The 8480-nt window shown below is 45.2% G+C and overlaps 1 long non-coding RNA gene across 2 annotated transcripts in view; it reads right to left on the reverse strand.

The window, feature by feature from the left end:
• LOC130543760 (uncharacterized) overlaps positions 1-7530 on the reverse strand; it is a 138022-nt gene extending 130492 nt beyond the window's left edge. Inside the window, exons 1-2 of one of the 2 annotated variants that reach the window (XR_008959336.1) lie at positions 7363-7530; positions 1897-2044 (exon numbers count right to left, since the gene is read on the reverse strand). This is a non-coding gene — a long non-coding RNA (uncharacterized LOC130543760). Of the gene's footprint in view, positions 1-1896; positions 3199-7362 lie in introns of those variants that run through there. The other variant, XR_008959337.1, reaches the window with a different exon arrangement.
• Positions 7531-8480: the final 950 nt, after the last annotated feature.

The raw sequence follows: 8480 nt of genomic DNA on the forward strand, positions 1-8480 counted from the left end.
CTCTGGATATTTCGGGTTTTTAAGAGCCTCTCTGGCTTCTATTCATCAGGTGCCTCAGTTGTGGCAACTGAAAATGTCCCTAGACGTTGCTAAATGTCGCCAGGGATGGGGGTGGGGATATCACCTTGGCTGCGAAGCAGTGGTCAGTGGGGCACTTGTGGGGGTCAGGGAGTGGGGATGAATAGAGAAAGAGAGAGGTATCCAAAAAGTGGGAGAGGCACGGAGGTGAAACACATAATCATGAGTACCATGAACCAAAGAATGACTAAGCTGATTTTCCCATTTCGACAGTTGCAAGCTAGATTCTCTTAACCCAAATTCTGCCCGCAGAAGAGGTTAATTTGGCCAGCGACCTTCATAACTGAACTTGAGCTCTGGGTGCCCTGCCCCACCCCCATGACCTTAAACTTGAAACTTGATTCTCACGGTGAAGTTACTGAGGCATCTGCACCCTAATTCATCCTCACAGTGATATTTCTAGTACGGTGGTTTCAACTGGGAAAGAATCGGCTCTCAGAGGACATTTAGCAATATGCGGACATGTTTTTGGTTGTCACAGCTGGGGTGCATGGGGAAGGCATGGCCTCTGGGGGGGGGGGTCAGGGATGTTGCTAAACATGCTACGATGGACAGGACCGCCCCCGATGACAAAATATATATATATCCAACCCCAAGAGTTAATGGCGCCAAGGTTGAGAGACCTGTTGTAGCTAAGCTCTCCTCTCCTGCTCAGGCTTGCCTGTTTCCACTTGCTAGAAGCCAGAGAGGGAAGAAACTCTTCGTCAGTGCGCAGAGCAGTCTTGTTCTAGGTATCTACCGCTCTCTTCCAACAAACAGAGACATAAGCACTTCTTTACTGGAAAGCTCCTGCCTCCTTGGCAGGTTCTCTCAACCTGATGTGAGGAAAACACCACCATCCTTCGTGTCCTGGCCTCCAAAATGGCTGCCGTTTCCACGGGGATGTTGTCACACCTGATTCTCTATCTGAAAGCACTCCCAACAGCAGCGAGAGAAAGCCAAAGGCTCACCGGGTGCTCGGGGTTCATCTAACCCCACTCACACCATTACAAGCACTTGCCCGGAGCACTGGCCCAGCAGTGCTGAGACAGCCCTAGATGGTTTATTCCTTGCTCAGCGTCCACACCCAGGCAGCGAAGGCCCCCAGACTTGAAGCCAGTTCGTTAAACAGCTGAAAACTATGCTTCAGGGCCTACACTTATGTGCAGCTTGTCATATATTACCTCCGCTTGGAATTTTAGCTCTAATCCTGGAGTCACGCCTGGTCTGTGCTAATGCCCACAGAGGTCAAGTGGGATGACAGACCAGTGAAGCCGCTTGGGGGACAGGGAGGGGTTGGCAGATGAAACACAGGCTGCCCAGCTAAACTTGAGTTTCAGATCAACCACAAATCATTTTTTAATATTTCAAGGAACTTTTAAGACATTTTTTTTTTTTTAGTATATGTATGTCTCAAATACGGCATGGGACATACTTGCATTAAAAAATTATTCAGTTATCTGATAATCAAATTTAGCTGGGTTTCAGTATTTTTATTTTCAAGATCTGACAATCATGATCTGGGATGAACTGGAGAGAATTCATTTTATCTAAAGAAATCTACTGGTCTGCAGATTTGGCCACGAGGGAAGGCAGGTTGCCAGATCTGATTTTTGTAGGATTTTTTTTTTTTAATGTGCAATCTCGTGATTTTACAATTCTGGCAACTAATTTTTTAAAAAATCTAACGATGCCCCATGGGAGGAAGCAAGTAGGTCTGCAAGCTGCCTCCAGCTGGGGACCACAGGCTCACAACTTGGCTACAGAGGGACATGCATTTATTGGGTCTTTATCACAAGCCAAGCACTGGCTGTTAGAAGGGGCCCACTCGTAACTCACCAAGTCCTCCCATCAGGGGAAGGCATGAAGGGTTATCATCATCTCCATGGAGGACATCAGGAAGGCGAGGTCCAGAGAGCCTAAGCATTTTGGCCAAGCAGATGCCGTAAGTGGCACAGTTGCGGGTTGAAACCAGGCAGTCTTCACCCTTTCAGGAGAAAACACCTAACAGATAGCTTCCCAGAGGAATTAATAATAGTAATAAAGTCTCCTTCCAGACACCAACTATGTCTCCTCAGCCAGGACTGGATCAGTAACAGCACCGTGCCGGGGCCGTATTGGAGCCTAAGGCTAAAGGGAAAATCTGCAGTACTGACCCTGCCTTTATTTAAAATGCTGATGTTCTGTTCATCATGGATTTGGACTTTGGGCATTTGTTTAGATTTTTTTCTTTTTAAGATTTTATTTATTCATTTGACAGAGAGAGAGAGGGCACAGAAGGGGGAGCAGCAGAGGGAGAGGGAGAAGCAAGCTCTCCGCTGAGCAGGGAACCCGATCCGGGACTCGATCCCAGGACCCTAGGATCATGACCTGAGCCGAAGGCAGATGCTTCAACGACTGAGCCACCCAGGCACCCCCGTTTAGATTGTTTTCTAAAAATTGCACCGAAATATTTTTTTCTCAATAACTAAGATTTTGGGGGTGCCTCCAAAGCAAGTGTCTCTTAGCTGTCCCTTTTACAAAATTGCATTTCTATGTTTCTTTATAACTTTTCAGAGTTTTGAAGTTTTATGGGGGGGGGATGTCTCATACTCAAAGGTGTCTGTTACCTCTTTATTTAAAACAGTGAAAAACTAACAACTGAAGTGTTCAACAGATGGGAGTTGGTTAAAGAAATTACAATATACCAAATATAGAAGCAGTAGACACCATTAAAAGGATATTTACAAAGAGCTTTTGGAATGTGTCAGGAAAGGTCATCAAAAAGACATGACCACCAGTTGACCCGTGAGCTGGACCCAGGCACTCAGAGGCTCTCACCCCCTCCCCTGTCCTTGGACTATGGGTTCTGCATGCTGTCTCCACTCTCACAGGCTGTTCCAAGGTCATAACCTTGAGGCAGTGATGTGCTATTGAGGACACATGCACAATATACATGACTGAGCCCAGTTAGGGCCCCTTTAGAAACCTTTAAGATTTGGCCAGAGATTGCAGTGATCCATTTGTTCTGCTATCACCTGAGACAAGCCTCATATGTAAGTTCCCTCTGCTTTTTTATAACTGCCACCTACCAACCTGGAGTGGCCTGCCTCTTTCTTCTGTCTCTCCCGGCTCTCTGAAAACAAAGGCCACTTTCTCACTATACCGGGGAAGCTCCCAGGAGGGTAGCCCACAAACACAGGACACTTAAACTGTAATGGAAAGTGAAAAACAACAAGAAAACAAAATTATATTTGCAGCATGATCTCAGCTATGCATGAAAAAATAGAAGGAAAACCAGAAAACCCTTGGGGGTGGGGGGGGGGGACACAGCAAAAGGTAACCACAGTTTTCCCTGAGGGAGATTGTAAGAGATTATTTTTTCTTTCTTCCTAAAGGTAGTGTAGTACCCAGAAAAAATCAAAAGGGAATTTTGCAATCAGACAGCTATGTTTGAGTCCTGCCTCCAATATATGCTTTGGGCAAATTGCTTAACTTCTTTCCACCTAAAACAAGCTACCTCAAAGATTTGTCATGAGTCTTGAGGATTGTGTGTGTGTGATCTGTAATTGCACATGCACACACACACACATACACAATATAATGACTTGCACAGTGCTGAATAAAAGAGACTCGATAAATAGTAGGTTGTCAAACATTATCCTTCTCCAGTAGCTGCCACATTTTGATAAGAAACAAATATAGCTATTATAATCAGAAGAAAATAAATCATGAAAATATTTGGAAAGCCCCTGATAAAAGAAAATCCCCTTGGTAGTGTTAGGTATCATTTAGCCTTTTCACGGGATACAGATTCGGGAGAGAATGGGCCATGTTGGAGAAGCTTCCAGAGACCATGAAGAGACGAATGCGGGGGATGAGAGAAAGCAAGAACCCAGCAAGCCTACAGCCAGCTCTGCAGCTCCGCTATGAGCTGGCACCTGCTCGTCTTTATTTAAAAAATATATTTATTTATTTATTTATTTTTGAGAGAGAGAGAGAGAGAGCGCGCGCATGCGTGCATGCAAGCAGGGGGTGGGGCAGAGGGAGAAGCAGAGTCCCCACTGAGCAGGGAGCCCAATGGGATGAGGGCTCAATCCCAGGACCCTGGGATCATGACCTGAGCCAAAGGCAGACACTTAAGCAACTCAGCCACTTACCTGCTCTTCTTTACAAGAAACCTTACTGTGCTCTGAGTCACAGCAAGTAGGTGCTTTTCTCCTGCCCCCCCCCATACACAAATGGAATGGTGATGGAATCTAGGTGATGCTTCCCTTCTACTGAACTGCCAGCATAATCCAAAATAGAATTCACCTGCTCATCTCAGCCAGCTGCTCTTTCAGCACATAGGTCCCTGAGCCACTGGAGGAAGGAAGAAAGACGAGCATTTGGAAATTTAAAATGAGGATGGAAAATGAGAAATCACCAGAAAATAACATTTCCATTACTGGGAAGCTCTGCTACCTCCACCCCAAATGAGGACCAAGGGGTCACAAACTACAGCTGAGACCCAAGTCCAGCTGGCTGCGTGTTCTTGTAAATAAAGTTTTATTGGAACACAGCCACAACCATTCAGTTACTTACTGCCGACGGCCACTTTTACTCTATGCTGTCAGAGTTGAGTCATGGCAACAGAGACAGTCCGGCCTTCAAAGCCAAAAAATATTTACTATCTGACCCTTTATAGAAAATGTGTGCTGACCCCTACACTAAACCAATGAATGAATGAACAAATCATACTGTAAATGCTTTCATTATTTGGTGGCTAGGCAAAAAACTGAACACATCAAGAAATCCATCCCTCCTGCAAAGCGTGGAGAGATCAAGAAGATAGGAAGGAGGGGGGTGCTGACAATGGAAAGGGAAGATTCATGAGGGAAAATGAGAATCCAGGTGTTAAACACCCCAATCTCAACATGTAATACCCACCAGGTCGTAAAGAGAAAATTCTCCTAAACTAGCCCTTTTTTTTTTTTTTTTGAAAGGACTCTTAGGCCCTCATTACCTTGGACACATTTTCATGTAGTCATTCACAGCTGATGAAATTGGGGAAAATCAGCATTCAGATACACTCTTATGAGGTTTCAGTCAAATGCTAAGGATCATTCTCTATTCATCCTTCTTCCTTATGTCAATCACAAATTCATTTCTGCACTCACAATGTTCTTACTTTACTTGGAAGCATTCATAATATTTGTGCAATATCAGTGTTGCTCTTGCTTTGAAAAACTTGATTTTCTGCCCTGTATTTCAAACACTGCCTTCGAATGAACTACTTTCATTTTCTCAATGGTCAGCTAAAATCAAGCAATTTTTCCCCTTTCTCTGGACCCTGAGCTTGCCTTCTCAACCAAGGGTGTCAACTTCTCACTATGAAAGCTGAATTCAAGGTAGAATTTAGTCTTATTTCTTGGTGTTAAGAAGAAGAAATCTTATTAGGGCAAACTTACACATTCTGATGCAGGGGATAAGTATTTTGATATGGTAAGTGAGGTGTGTTTAATTCCTGGTAATTTATTCCCACCTCATGGCTTGTCTCCATTCAAAGTTGATTCTTTTTATAAATAAAAAGATTTAACTTGGCATGTCTTGAGATATGCATGGAGATTGGCAGATCTTGCCCCCAGCTAGGTTTATCGTAGAGGATCTGAAGGGCAAAGGTGTCAACGTCTCAGGTTTTGAGTTTCAAAGTCAAGGTCCAGAAAAAAAAAAAAAAAGTTTTTTAAAAAGTTACAGAAGAATATACAATTAGGCAGAGTAAGTTTTTCCCACCCAATTAGAGGTGGAGGAGAAAAACCAAAGCAAATAGATTTCGATGCTCGTGAAACTGTAGGTTCCTAGAAGGGAGCCCCAAATCCTAGGCCCACATACAGATCCCCAAATCGCCCTCAAATAGAGGGAAATGATAGAAACCCTAGAGAATTTCGAGGAATCCGAAAGGAGAAGGTGAAACCTGAAGGGTACAAGGTTTGTGGGGATCGTTCAGTTGGTGTGAGAGCAGTGGAGAAATGGGTAGGCAAATCCCCAGACGGTCAGATGGGCCTGGAAATGTTCTCAGTATGCTTCTTCATGCCAGTGTGCCCAGGATGAGTTGTTTTTCCTCTGTATGGCCAGGAATAATACAAATGTAGCCAATAGCATGAGAAGATGAACCAGCCATCTGGGTCAGGACCAGCACAGTGCAGGGGCATTATGTATACCCTGTACCACCTGAGTTATCCCATCCACTGATAGGGTGCTGGAGATGAAAGTCAATGTGCTGTCCCCGTCCCAACCATCCACTGACTCTGCAGTCCTACTTAAGTGCCTTTAGAATGTACATTTAGAGGATTTATGGGCACAAATTCATGTGCTGAAGTCCCATTCCCCAGCCCCTCAGAATAGAGCTACCTTTGGAAATAGGGTCTCCAAAGTAATCGTGAAGTTAAAATGAGGTTGTTGCGTGGGTCCTAATCCACCACGATGAGTGTCTTCGTAAGAAAAGGAATTTGGGACACATGGAGAGACACTGAGGACACACACATGTGGAGAGAAGACCATATTGGGATACAGCGAGAGGGTGGCCATCTGCACGCCAAGGGGAGAGACTTCAGAAGAAACAAAACCTGGTGACCTCTTGATCTTAGACTTCCACCCTCCAGAACTGTTAGTAAATTAGGAAACAAAAGTTTCTTTCTTGCTCATAAAAAACCAACTACAGGTCCAGGGAACTCCCTGGGGCAGCTGATCCCCATGAGGGAGCATAGCATTCAAGGCTACTTAAATTTTGCAGCATTTAGGTAAAAACATACCCTCCACCATTAAAGGAAGAGGAAGAGAGAACAGGGACAATTGCAGACGAACTCCTAAATGCTTCCACTCAGAAGTGACCTGTTCCTGCTCACATTTCATTGGCCAAAAACAGTCTTCTGGTCACACCTAACCTCAAGGAGGTCGGGAGGTGCCATCCTCCTGGGCACTCAGGAAAGAGCTGGAGTAGTGGTGAGAAGTGACAGCTGCCATAAATGTGTTGACTACATTGCCTGGAATTAACTGAGAATTCCGTAACTAACTGCCCACCTCGTGATGGAACAGGGGCTCAGAAGAGGAAACAGATTTAGTCAAGAAAAGATAAAGTAACGTTGCTTTCACCCCCGAATTTGCTATCTGTGAATACAGGATTGCTAACGAGAGACAAAGGTCAGAACGGTTAGAATTGCAGAATTGTGAAATTTTCACCTTGTACCACTATTGCCATGGTAATTCTGTATAACAAAAAGCCACAAAACCCAGTAGCTTAAAGCAGTATCCATTGATTTCAACTCACGAGACTGTAGGTTGGCTTACCGTGTCTTCTGGATGGGCCAGGCCCACCTAATGACACCTGAGCGCACGTATTCATTTTGGCCAGCTAGCAGATCGCCTGGGGACTGGCCAGCCGAGGACTGCCTCTGTCGCAATGACTCAGCTCTCTTCCATGTGGATTTTCGTCCTCTGGCAAGTTAGTCCAGGCGTGTGTCACGGTGGTGGCTGAGTTCTGAAATATTGAGAAAAGAGACAAGAGAGGGAGAGAGAGAGAGGGAACCGGGTAGCTTGGAAACAGCATCCCATCATTCCTACCACATTCCATTGGCCAAAGCCAGACCCAAGGGCAGCAAATGTTCAAAAGTTGAAGGAATAGACTCAACCTCCTAACAGGAGGAGTGGCAAGAGGTGTGCATACAAATAGGAATGGAGAGTTGGGGATCATTCCACACACATGAAAGGAGACCTAATCCAAGGTCTAGTAGTTCCCGAAGCTTAGCATTTCTTTCAGAGAATTACCTGGGGCAATTCAGTGGGTCTGGAGTGGGGCCCAAGAACCTGCACTTCTCATTCCTAGGTCAAGTCAATGCTGATGCTGCTGGTCGCAGGAGGACACTTTGAGAAACACTGCCACAGGCTCACTTGCAAACTAAGGAAACCCACAGAAGTACAAGAATTGCCTGGGTTACAGATCGTGTTTGGGCTGGGGCAAGAACCAATGCTCCATCTCCAGCCCGGCCTTTCTTGCCGCGACACCTTGCTCAGCTCGGTGAGTCACGGCCTTGCCTTTGTTCGCCTCTGCCTTGAATATCGCCCTCATTTTTATGATCATCATTAGTAATGATTAAGAAGATTGAGGCATGACAAGGTGTTTAACATTCTGTCCAAGGCCTATTAAAAGCCCTGGGCCCTGCCTGAGAGGTATAGTCTCAATCACAGCTAGACATGCAGTACCTTGGCTGAGAAGTCCCCATAATGTAACTCTGAAATTAAGCAGTCCCTGTCAACTAAACCATTAATCTACACAAGAGGTCAACTGTGTCCCTATGAATCACATGTAAGCTCAACGTTCCCAGGCGAAAGCTCAGCCAGTCCATCTGCATAGCCCCCAATCTAGACAGATGGTTTTTATTATACCTTTTGGTGGCCACCACAAGGGA

The sequence above is a fragment of the Ursus arctos genome, unplaced genomic scaffold (assembly GCF_023065955.2).
Source record: "Ursus arctos isolate Adak ecotype North America unplaced genomic scaffold, UrsArc2.0 scaffold_16, whole genome shotgun sequence".
NCBI classification, from domain to species: domain Eukaryota; kingdom Metazoa; phylum Chordata; class Mammalia; order Carnivora; family Ursidae; genus Ursus; species Ursus arctos.